At 36.7% G+C, this 11,772-nt stretch overlaps 1 protein-coding gene across 2 annotated transcripts in view; it reads left to right on the top strand.

Annotated features, from left to right (window-relative positions):
- The window catches only part of FAM126A (family with sequence similarity 126, member A), a 71,952-nt gene that overhangs the window by 620 nt on the left and 59,560 nt on the right, over window positions 1-11,772 (top strand). The window lies entirely within an intron of this gene.

The following is an 11,772-nucleotide window of genomic DNA, read 5'->3' as shown; positions in this document are numbered from 1 at the left end:
CAGTCCAGCCTTCTGCCGTGACCCGGGTGCCGCCGCCTCGGCCCCACCGGCCTCCCCTCTGCGGGATGGGCCTGGGGCGGGAGCCTCTGGTCCCCTCCCTGCCGCGGCGGATGCTCCGGCCTCTGCCTCCTCTCCCATCCGCGCTCTCCACTCCCGCGAGGCCGCCGCTGTCCGTCCGGTCTGGTGGCCACAATGGTCACTGTCGATCCCCCGCCCGCCCCCCTTGGAGAGTAGCGTTGGCCTGAGTCGTTCTTGGGTCCCCTGCAGGGCGGAGAGGTTCAGACAGCAGCCACGCTTCCTTCATGGGTTATTACGCTGAAGATCTCTTCTTGAGCCCTTGCCCTTTCTTTCTATGAGTTATTCCTCTCCCGAGGCTCATTTTAACATACTCGGGAATCCTCGGGGGTTTGGCTCCAAATGGTTGCATTAAAACACCCCCAAGTTTGTATGCTTCAGAGCGAAATTTAGTGTCCGCCCGTCAGCTTGCACATGTGTGCTTTGTGAGTTTAGACCTTCCTGAAAGATTTTAATTTTGCCCAAGTGGTTTAGTACTGCACAGAATCTGCTCTCTGAGAAATACGCTATCACAAGCCTGGCAGCCGCGGCGCTCTTCAGGTAGGGGGAATTTGTTCCACCGGCAGCTACTCCTTATCTCAGAGACTGCGCTACAGGCAGTAGGGCCACGCTGACCTTTTGCAAATTATTTATCCTTGGGTCACACACTAGTTTTTGGAGCAGGTGGGCCACCTCTTTGGTTCATGTAAGAGCAGGTGGGCCACCTCTTTGGTTCATGTAACACTTGACAGTTTGAGGTTTTCAGCTTTCATATCTTATTGGCATACAGTCAGAAAGACTGGGAGGCTTGTTTTCCATGAGAACATTCTTCTGCTAACATCCACAGGCACCCCATCTCCCCCGACATTTCTAAGTATTTTTTTTTCTTCAGGTGAACACATTTTAAGGTTTACAGGATGAATAGTAGTCTAAACCACCATATTTTTGAAGTGCAGGCAAAGGCAAGGAAGGAAAAACATTTAAGATCTGCTTGGCCAATGGTAGCTTCAAAGTTAGCTATTCAAATAATCAGTTCAATCAAACCAAGTGGCAAGGGGGAAAAGCATCACATATTTAGGAAACAAATTCTGGATTTGACTCGTTTATCCTTATTCAATTTATTGAAATTACCATAGGGGGATTAGAAGGATTAGAAACCTTCTTAGTCATCGGCATTAGCAGTACCTGGATACAGACACCCGATGAGGCATTAGCTGGGTCAGCGTTTATCCTTGCTGTGCTTCCTTTCTTTGTTGTATTTCTGTTTTATGAAATTTGCCCTGGGTTGTATTTTTTAGACTGGTGTCTTTTTGACAATGAGTTTAATATATGTACTGTTTTATTCAGCATCCTGTTGCCTAATATTTATTTTATAATGGATCTTAAGAAATTTTAAGAAATCAGTATTCAAGACCTATTTTAGGGTATCGTTTATATTTTATAAATAATTGCAATTATGTCAAGCATAAATTTATTTTTTCACTCTTCCAGGCTGAGTAGGTACTAGGGATACAGAAATGAATGTCATAGCTCTTGTCTTCAAGGAATTTACTATCTAATATACAAGATGTTAGTAACATTACAGTAAATTAACAATTATAATACTATGTAGTCAGTGGGAATGGAGATATGCCTAGTGTAGTAGGAGAGTTTAGAATAGGAGATGGTTAACTTGCCTTGTAACTTGGAGTTGGGAGCACACAGCCAAGTTGTGACGGATGATATAATTTTGCCAAGTGCAGGAGGTAAGTAACTTCCCAAGAGGAGGATATAATGAATGAGAAGGCAAGGAGGCCTGAGAAACTGTGGCAATTTAGATAAGTCATTGACAATGACAAGTCAGTGTCAATTGACATTGGCAGTTGACAAAGTCAGTAACATTGACATTGATGTGGCTTGAATGCAGGGGTTAGTAGGGAAATGGTGCCAGATGAAGATAGTGAGGGTGGTAGAGGGCCAGATCAGGGAATGGTATCCTTAGCTAAAGGGATTGGATTGAACGTGATAGATGAGAAGCCATTTATTGGATTTGTATTTTAGACCTTTACTGTGGCAGAGTGAGGGAAAAACTGACAGGTCCTAATCACCTATGAGAAGAAAGGAGGACTCAGGTCTCTGAAGGTTTGACTTGGGGTTCTGTTGATTGGAAATGAGGAACACATAAATGGAAGGAAGATGATAAATTCTGTTTTGAATTTGAGGAAGCAGTGGAACTTCAGGTGAATATATAGATAGATGTTTGTATCTATGGATGTGAAAATCAGGATTAAAGAGATGATTGGAGGTTGAATTGAAGCTGTATTGATTTGGTTGTGTTGAAATGACTCAGGGAAAGCCTTTAGCATGATGAAAGTGGCAGCTAGAGAACAGACTCTCATAAATAGCAGAAGTAGGGAGAAGAATTGTCTGAAAGTTAGAGGAACAGTAGCTAGCAAGGTAGGAGGACCATCAGGAAAGATGCCAAGGGTGGGGAGATTTTCCAGTGGAGGAGGAACAGGTTAACATTTTTGAATGCTGCAAGGAGGTGTCAAGTTAGGAGAGGGCCCCAGTGACCACTGAATTTGTCAGGACTCCATAGGTAACTTTAACAAGAACAGTTTTAACTGAGTGGTTCAGAAACCAGGCTTCAGAAGATTGAGAAAGAATGGGTGTGATAAAGTAGACATGCTTGAGTGAGACTTTTCGAGAGAACTGAAATAAAGAAGGGAGAAAATGATAGCTATAGCTTTCATTGAGCAGCGGTTCTCAATCTTGGCTATGCATTTATTTACAATATTGTGATAATAATTTACAATAATCTCAGGAGCTTTAAAGAATTTTGTTTTCCAGAGAGAACCCCTATACCAATTTGGTGTGGGGGGTGTTGAACCCAGATATCAATATTTATTTCAACAGCTTTTCTGTTGAAGTGTAATTGATATATAATATACTACATATATTTAAAGTGTACAATTTGATATTTCACATGTTTATACCTGCAGAACCATCACCATAATCAAAATAATGTTCACCTCCAAAAGTTTCCTGTGTCCCTTTATAATCTTTTCCTCTTATCCCCAGGAAACCACTGTCTACTTTCTGTCACTATTGATTACTTGCATTGATACTTTTTTATAGTTCCTTAAGTAATTCCAGTGTGCAGCCATGATTGAAAACTATTGCAGAGGAATATTGTTTGAAGGAATGTTATGTTTGTTTGTTTACATGCATAAGGAAAGAGAGAGTAGAGACAAGTGGGAAGAGATTCTTAAGCAATTCAGGAAAGATGAGATAATTATTGGAATTAAGACCCTGAGGAGCTAGAAGTGGATGGAATTCAGAGCTTTGACAAGTAAGAAAGGAAGACATTTCTGGAAGTGACGTCTTTAAGAATATAATGTTAAAGACAGTATATTTCTTTGTTACCATCATCAGAGTTGGCATAGAGTATCCAAATAGGTTCCCTGAAGTACTTCTGAAGTACTTAAAAAAGTTAGAGAGCATGTTAACATTGTGAAAATGGATACTGCTCAGAAAAATTCCTTAAATGGAGCCTGAGATCCCTGGCATCATCATGTAATGCTTTGTCATTTTTTGGAGGGGAGCGGATGGAATTAGCAGTTTGACTATTGCTTATTGTTGAGAGCCAAGTCCTGCCATAGTCTTTTTGACCTTCTCAGAGTTAGGCTGCACATCTGCACTAAGGGAAAAGAACATTTAACACTTGAAAATCTCCTATTTAAGGTATCTTTGCTCAGAAGAAATCTTGTTTGCTTGCCCTTTGGATATATGCCTTATAAATACATGTGAGGATAAAATCATTCCTCTGTCTGCTAAATGAGACAGAGAAGAGTTGTGACTAGAAGTTCTCAAAGGCCTACATTTTCTATCTTGAGAAAGGTAATAGCTATCCTCACCTCACCACCTTTTTTTTTTTCTTTTTAAAATTTCTGGCTCAGGATTTGGATATAGGTAAAATTCCAGTCCTGCTGGTTCTGAAGTCCAGGGCTTGTTCCTCAGCCTTGACTCTTAGCTTTCATAGGGGGCTGAAAACAGAATAGCTTATCCAAATATTATTTGGCCTTGTAACTTGGTCATAAATGAAGAAGAAGTGAAAAGTTTTGTCTGATTGTATTCTAGAGTTCTGAAAATTTCTTTCATTGTGATTAAATAATTAAAGTATGATTCTTTTCTAGAGAGGAAAGTCATCCCTAATTTTGGTGCAGCCTAAAAGAGTGGAAATATCAATGTTAGCATGATTGTGGACATTATTATTATAGTCACAGCCATATTGTAAACATTCTATAGTTTCTTAATTACTATTATAATAATCATTGTAGGAAATTTGAAAAATTCAGGAAAGCATAAATGGTAAATAACACTTATAATGTCTCCACTCAGAGATCCTTATTTCTTTTGTGAATTACCTATTAGTGTCCTTTGTCTATTATAACACTGGAGATTTTTAAATACTAAGTTATGAGAGCTCTTTGTATATACAAACTATTAGGTCTTTGTCAAATTACATTGCAGATGATTTCCCTAGTTTGTCATTTTTATCTTAATTTTGTTTTTGATGTGAATTTTCTTTTTACACAGATTGCTAACATTTTAATATGTTTAAACTTATCAAATTTTTCTTTTATGATACCTTGCTACGTAGAAAGCGCTTGCATTCCCAAATTATATGACTGTTCCCCTCTATTTCCTTATATTAATTTCACAGTTCTTAAAAAAATTTACATCTTTCGTCTGTTTGCAGTGTATTTTAACATAGAGTGATGGTTCAGTTATTTTAATGCTACTTATTGAACAATTATCTTCTTCAGAGGTTTTAAATACCAAATCATGTGTATATACTCTATAGATATGGATATATGACTTTTTCTATTTAGTTTAATTGGGCTATTTATTTTTGCTCTAGTAATTCCAAACTGTCTTAATTATTGTGAGTTTTTAATGTATTTCACTAAATGGTTGTGTGAATACCTATTATTGTCTTTGTCAGAACATTTTCAGCATTTCTCATATATTTCTTTATTCATGTTACATGAAAGGCAGTAAAGATTCTAAAAGAACCTCACTGGAATATCTGAGTGAATTTTCTAGAGAAAGTTGCACTATCTCTATTAATACAATGTTATCATTTATTAAAGTCATCTTTTATGACTCAAAGATGTAGTTTTGAGTTTTATTCTTGTATTTTATAGTTTGTAGTTTTCTTCGTGTGGGTTCTGCCCGTTTTTCAAGTGGTATTTTTGATATTTAAAACTTACTGATTCTATTGGGAATGGAACTTTTAAAATTATTTTATAAAGAGGATTATATGTACCTGATGGAACATAGAAAGATGGCCAATTCTCGTATACTGTTTTCTAACTGGTCATTTTATGAAACTCTTAATCTGATAGTTTTTATTGTGTTTTGTAGTAACTCAGTTATAGCATGTGTAAATGGTGATGATTTTGTCTTCTTGCCAACACTTAATCCTTATTTCTTTTTCTTAGGACATTGATCAGAATTTTTAGAATAATGTTAAGTTATAGCAGTGAACAGTGAAGATCCTTGGCTTATTTCTCATTTAAATGGAAATGCCTTTAGGGTTTCACAGTTGTGTATTCAAAATTTTTATTTGTGGTATGTTAAGGAGATAGTCTTCTATGCCTTTTTAGGAGGAACCAAGACAGATACTCAGTTTGATCACATGCCCTCTTAATGTACCTTGAGATGATCATATAGTTTTCCTTCTTTTACCTATTGGTTGATGAATTGTGTTACATTTCTAAGTAGCTTTCATCAAACAATTGCTGTCTTAGGGATAAAGGCAACTTGATAATAGCATATCTCTTTAAATAGTGCTATATTTAATTTGCTATATGAGGTTGATCTTTAGTGTTCCTTTTATATTACCTTTTTAAGGTTTTGGTTTCTGAATATGCCAGCTTTGTAAAAAGAGAGACTGAGAGAGAAGCTTTCCATCTTTGCATGTGCTCTGGCAATTAATCTCTTCCTTGGAAGATTTGAAATAGATTGGCTCTAAAAATGTCTAGGTCTTTTTGGACTGAATACAATTATAAAGATCTTAATATGTGCTTAAGTACTAAGTATTTTGCATAATTAATTTCATTTAGTCCCTATATAACTTTATGAGGTAAAAATTGTTATTTCTATTCTACAGACAAACTGAGACTCAGAGGTTAAGACAGTTGTTCACCATCAATAAAGTACACAAAGTTTAAACTCAGTTCCTATCTGATGTAATGCCCATGTTTTCTAATCAGTACCCTAATGTTTTTCTTAATTTCTTCACCCCATATTACTGAGAAGTAAATTTAATCATTTTATTTGAGCATCTTATTAAGTATTTTTCCTCTTTGCACACTTAGTTTTAATTTTTGGTAACCCTATGATAATTATCACTGGTCTGTTCTGTGCTGATGTGTCGTATCTTTTGCTATTTTAATAAATACTGTGATCTTGGAGTGAGGTGGGATAGCGTGGGTGAACTTAAAATTGTTGTTCATATAATGCACTTAATATAATTTACATTTTAATTTGTTGAGTGTTCAAGATCGATTTGCATTATTGAATCCTGTTTGTACCTTGTAAAGAATGTTATGTTAAGTGTACCACATACATGAGATCAAAGAGTTTTGGAAACACAGTACTTTTCCATTTTAGTTTGAATTATTTTTGTTGTGAGCCTTGCATCAGGGTAGCTTTTTAGTAGTAATGTTAAGTGATATTTGTTTGGTGTTTTCTTGAACAGAGTCTTTTGCTAGTTGACAAACAGTTGCTTTCTCATGTAAATACATAGAATTCATTCAGTCACTTAAGAATTCATTCAGTCATTTAAGAATTCATTCAGTCGTGCTCGCTTCGGCAGCACATATACTAAAAATTGGAACGATACAGAGAAGATTAGCATGGCCCCTGCGCAAGGATGACACGCAAATTCGTGAAGCGTTCCATATTTTTTAAAATACCTAGGAATCCAACTTACAAGGGATGTAAAGGACCTCTTCAAGGAGAACTACAAACCACTGCTCAGTGAAATCAAAGAGGACACTAACAAATGGAAGAACATACCATGCTCATGGATAGGAAGAATCAATATCGTGAAAATGGCCATACTGCCCAAGGTTATCTATAGATTCAATGCCATCCCCATCAAGCTACCAATGAGTTTCTTCACAGAATTGGAAAAAACTGCTTTAAAGTTCATATGGAACCAAAAAAGAGCCCGCATTGCCAAGACAATCCTAAGTCAAAAGGACAAAGCTGGAGGCGTCACGCTACCTGACTTCAAACTATACTACAAGGCTACAGTAACCAAAACTGCATGGTACTGGTACCAAAACAGAGCTATAGACCAATGGAACAGAACAGAGTCCTCAGAAATAATACCACACATCTACAGCCGTCTGATCTTTGATAAACCTGAGAGAAACAAGAAATGGGGAAAGGATTCCCTATTTAATAAATGGTGCTGGGAAAATTGGCTAGCCATAAGTAGAAAGCTGAAACTGGATCCTTTCCTTACTCCTTATACGAAGATTAATTCAAGATGGATTAGAGACTTAAATGTTAGACCTAATACCATAAAAACCCTAGAAAAAAATCTAGGTAGTACCATTCAGGACATAGGCATGGGCAAGGACTTCATGTCTAAAACACCAAAAGCAACGGCAGCAAAAGCCAAAATTGACAAATGGGATCTCATTAAACTAAAGAGCTTCTGCACAGCAAAAGAAACTACCATCAGAGTGAACAGGCAACCTACAGAATGGGAGAAAATTTTTGCAATCTTCTCGTCTGACAAAGGGCTAATATCCAGAATCTACAAAGAACTCAAACAAATATACAAGAAAAAAACAAACAACCCCATCAAAAAGTGGGCAAAGGATATGAACAGACATTTCTCAAAAGAAGACATTCACACAGCCAACAGACACATGAAAAAATGCTCATCATCACTCGCCATCAGAGAAATGCAAATCAAAACCACAATGAGATACCATCTCACACCAGTTAGAATGGCCATCATTAAAAAATCAGGAAACAACAAGTGTTGGAGAGGATGTGGAGAAATAGGAACACTTTTACACTGTTGGTGGGATTGTAAACTAGTTCAACCATTATGGAAAACAGTATGGCGATTCCTCAAGGATCTAGAACTAGATGTACCATATGACCCAGCCATCCCACTACTGGGTATATACCCAAAGGATTATAAATTACTCTACTACAAAGACACATGCACACGTATATTTATTGCGGCACTATTCACAATAGCAAAGTCTTGGAATCAACCCAAATGTCCATCTGTGACAGACTGGATTAAGAAAATGTGGCACATATACACCATGGAATACTATGCAGCCATAAAAAAGGATGAGTTTGCGTCCTTTGTAGGGACATGGATGCAGCTGGAAACCATCATTCTTAGCAAACTATCACAAGAAGAGAAAACCAAACACCGCATGTTCTTACTCATAGGTGGGAACTGAACAATGAGATCACTTGGACTCGGGAAGGGGAACATCACACACTGGGCTTATCATGGGGAGGGGGGAGGGGGGAGGGATTGCATTGGGGAGTTATACCTGATATAAATGATGAATTGATGGGTGCTGACGAGTTGATGGGTGCAGCACACCAACATTGCACAAGTATACATATGTAACAAACCTGCACGTTATGCACATGTACCCTAGAACTTAAAGTATAATAAAAAAAAAAAAAAAAAAAATTCATTCAGTCATTTATACTTGACTTAATGAAAACATAAATGAATTATTAAACTGTACCATGCAAATTAGGTTCTAGCCTACTAGAATATTTATATTTACTCTTATGTTGAGTGATGTATAGGCTTGGAAATTTAAGAGAATAATATAAGCCTTAAAACGGCGTAAATTGAGAAACCAATTGTAAACTTTTTATTTATCCTTTTGAACTCTTCTGTTCCCCCCCTTTAAATGTAAATTAACATTTAATTAATTCAGTTAGGGTTTTGGTTATAATCAACACACCCAGACTGCATTCCCCATGCCCTTCCTACGGGGACAATCTGAACCTCTTAAACCTGCCAGACACGTACATGCTCTTTTGTTCTAAATTTCAAGGTTCCTGCTGATTTGTTAATCAGTAGATGTCACAGTAGTGGGCAAGGTGACAAATAGCCCCCGCAGCAGCGCACCTATTAGTAGTTAAGAAAAGGGAGAGACTATTTTGGAAAATCATGAAACTTCAAGTAAGTCCTGATAGGGAAATGGAGAGGAAGGTGAAAATATTATAGAAATGGATGGGGGAAGAAGGGAAGATAAAAATGTATAAATCGAATAGATTGTTGGAGAAATATAGAAAATTGGTTACATGGGTGATAGAACCAGAATATTCAAGTCAGTGAGGTCAAGAAGTAGAGTTTCAGAAAGAAAGACTCTTGCTTCAGGTTACAGAAAAATAAAGACCACAGAGAAAGAACTGATAGAGTTGTCATTTATAAGGTCATGGAGAGTGGATGATGAGACCCAAATTTATACTGTAAAAGGGATTAAGGAATAAATTGATGGTGAACAATTGGAAGTGGTGGTAGTAGATTAAGCTACTAAACCAGAAAGTTAATCAGTGAAGAGTAAATAAGGATGGAGTAACTAGGGCATTAGAATCTGATGAAGCCTTACTCTTGTGCCCCCTCTTTTCAGAACTGTAAGATCATGAAATACATTCTTAATTGTCCAAATGATAAATACTTTGTTAGTGATACTTAGAGGTATAATTCATTGAGTATCTTTTGTTTGCCAATGCTTTATTTGCATTATTTTTAATCCTTAAAACATTCCTAAAAGATAGATGTTATTATTTGTCATTCACAGTTGAGGAAACTTAGACGTAGAAAATTTAAGTAACTTGTTGAAAATTGGCATGGGTTTTTTGGACTCCAGAGTCAGCATTCTTTTCATTATGCCATGTTGTTTCCTTTATGTATTGAGCTGTTAAAACACTAGGGGCTTATAAGAGGAATATAGGTGGGATTCCTTTGCTTGTAGAAAGTAGTAGAAGAGGCCGGCGCCGTGGCTCTTGCCTGTAATCTCAGCACTTTGAGAGGCTGAGGCGGGTGGATAGCAAGGTCAGGAGATGGAGACCATCCTGACTAACACGGTGAAACCCTGTCTGTACTAAAAACACAAAAAATGAGCCGGGCATGGTGGCACGCCCCTGTAGTCCCAGCTACTCGGGAGGCTGAGGCAGGAGAATCGCTTGAACCCAGGAGGCAGTGGTTGCAGTGAGCTGAGATTGCACCATTGCACTCCAGCCTGGGCGACACAGCGAGATTCTGTCTCAAAAACAAAACAAAACAAAAAAAGCAGTAGAAGAGAAATCCTAATTATGCTTGCCATAATTTGTGTTGACCATATTTTTATTTAAAATGTTTTTATAAAGGGAATCCTAGTAAGCTCCCCTACTATATTTATAATATCTAATTTTTAACAATTTTTTACCCATGATAAGGATGGGTTGAGAGGAAAGGAAGAACAGGTCAAGAAAAAGCATGTAAAGAAAAGTAAGACTAAAAGTTGTTATTTTCACTATGAGAACTTCTAATATGTCATACAATTTTAGGTAGCACCTCAGAAAGGCCAGCCTCTTCATGGAAATCATATCGAGCTGGTCACAAGATGGTAATTAGAGCAGATACTCTTCATGTCACCAGATTATAGAGCTCCAAAGAATTTATTGTAATATAGTGTGATTTATTGAATTTATATTTCATTAATCAGGAATTAGTTATTGGTGAAAAGGTCTAAGCAGATGTTTGATTTTTCTGTAATAAACCTTTCTTCAGAAACAATGTGTAATTGAAAAAGAAATGCTTAAAATACTTTAGGGATTAAACATTCTTATAGGACTTTGAAGTACTTTGGGAGGAACCAAGATAGAAATTTTTGCTGTGCTAATTTTAGCCTCATATTCAGCTACAAAACAATGTCTAAGTTACATTCTGCTCTACTAGTATAAGACAGTATTATTGAAAACTGTATTTTAAAAATAATTTTATAATTCAGCCTCTGCTAAAACAAATTGACTCTTAGCCCAGTTAATATGAATCAGCATGGTCATACTGAACTATTTATTTCTCCTTTGGTTACTATAATGTTTTTAAACCAAGAAAAACAACTGTATTCATAATATCCACATAGTTTCTGATTGGGGAGAATCAAATAGAATTTTGTACAGTCAAGATCTGTTGTTTTTATTATTATGGCCCTATTAGCACACATTACTACCATTAACTGTGTTTACTTACATTTTCTTATTGCACTTCCCTCTTTGCCCTACTATTTTCTATTGAACATCTGAGCCTTTATTGGCAGACCTCATTAAAGGTTGAAAGTATCATTCCAACATATTAAAGGGCAGCGACTTCCTCTAAGACTTTAACTCCCAAGTTAATTGGAATTTGATTCTCTTAACATTTCTGTCTTTCTTTGTCCCCAACATTGCAAAAAGGAAAGCCCTTAGAATGCAAAAAACTTTAAGGAGTCAAAGTAGAGCTGTGCTTTGGAAACCACATTTCCATATGCTATTATGTTTTGGAGAGAGGAAAGAGGGGTTATTGATAGTAAAATGATTGAAATATAATGTTTACGTTGCGCTTTCTTTTACATTCCTCCTTATTTTTTCTCATAGCATTCATTTATTTTATTTTATTGCTTATATTCTGATTGACCTTGG

This window comes from Colobus angolensis, unplaced genomic scaffold, assembly GCF_000951035.1.
Source record: "Colobus angolensis palliatus isolate OR3802 unplaced genomic scaffold, Cang.pa_1.0 Scaffold229, whole genome shotgun sequence".
In the NCBI taxonomy this organism is placed as follows: Eukaryota; Metazoa; Chordata; class Mammalia; order Primates; family Cercopithecidae; genus Colobus; species Colobus angolensis.
This window is presented reverse-complemented; position numbering and strand designations above follow the sequence as displayed.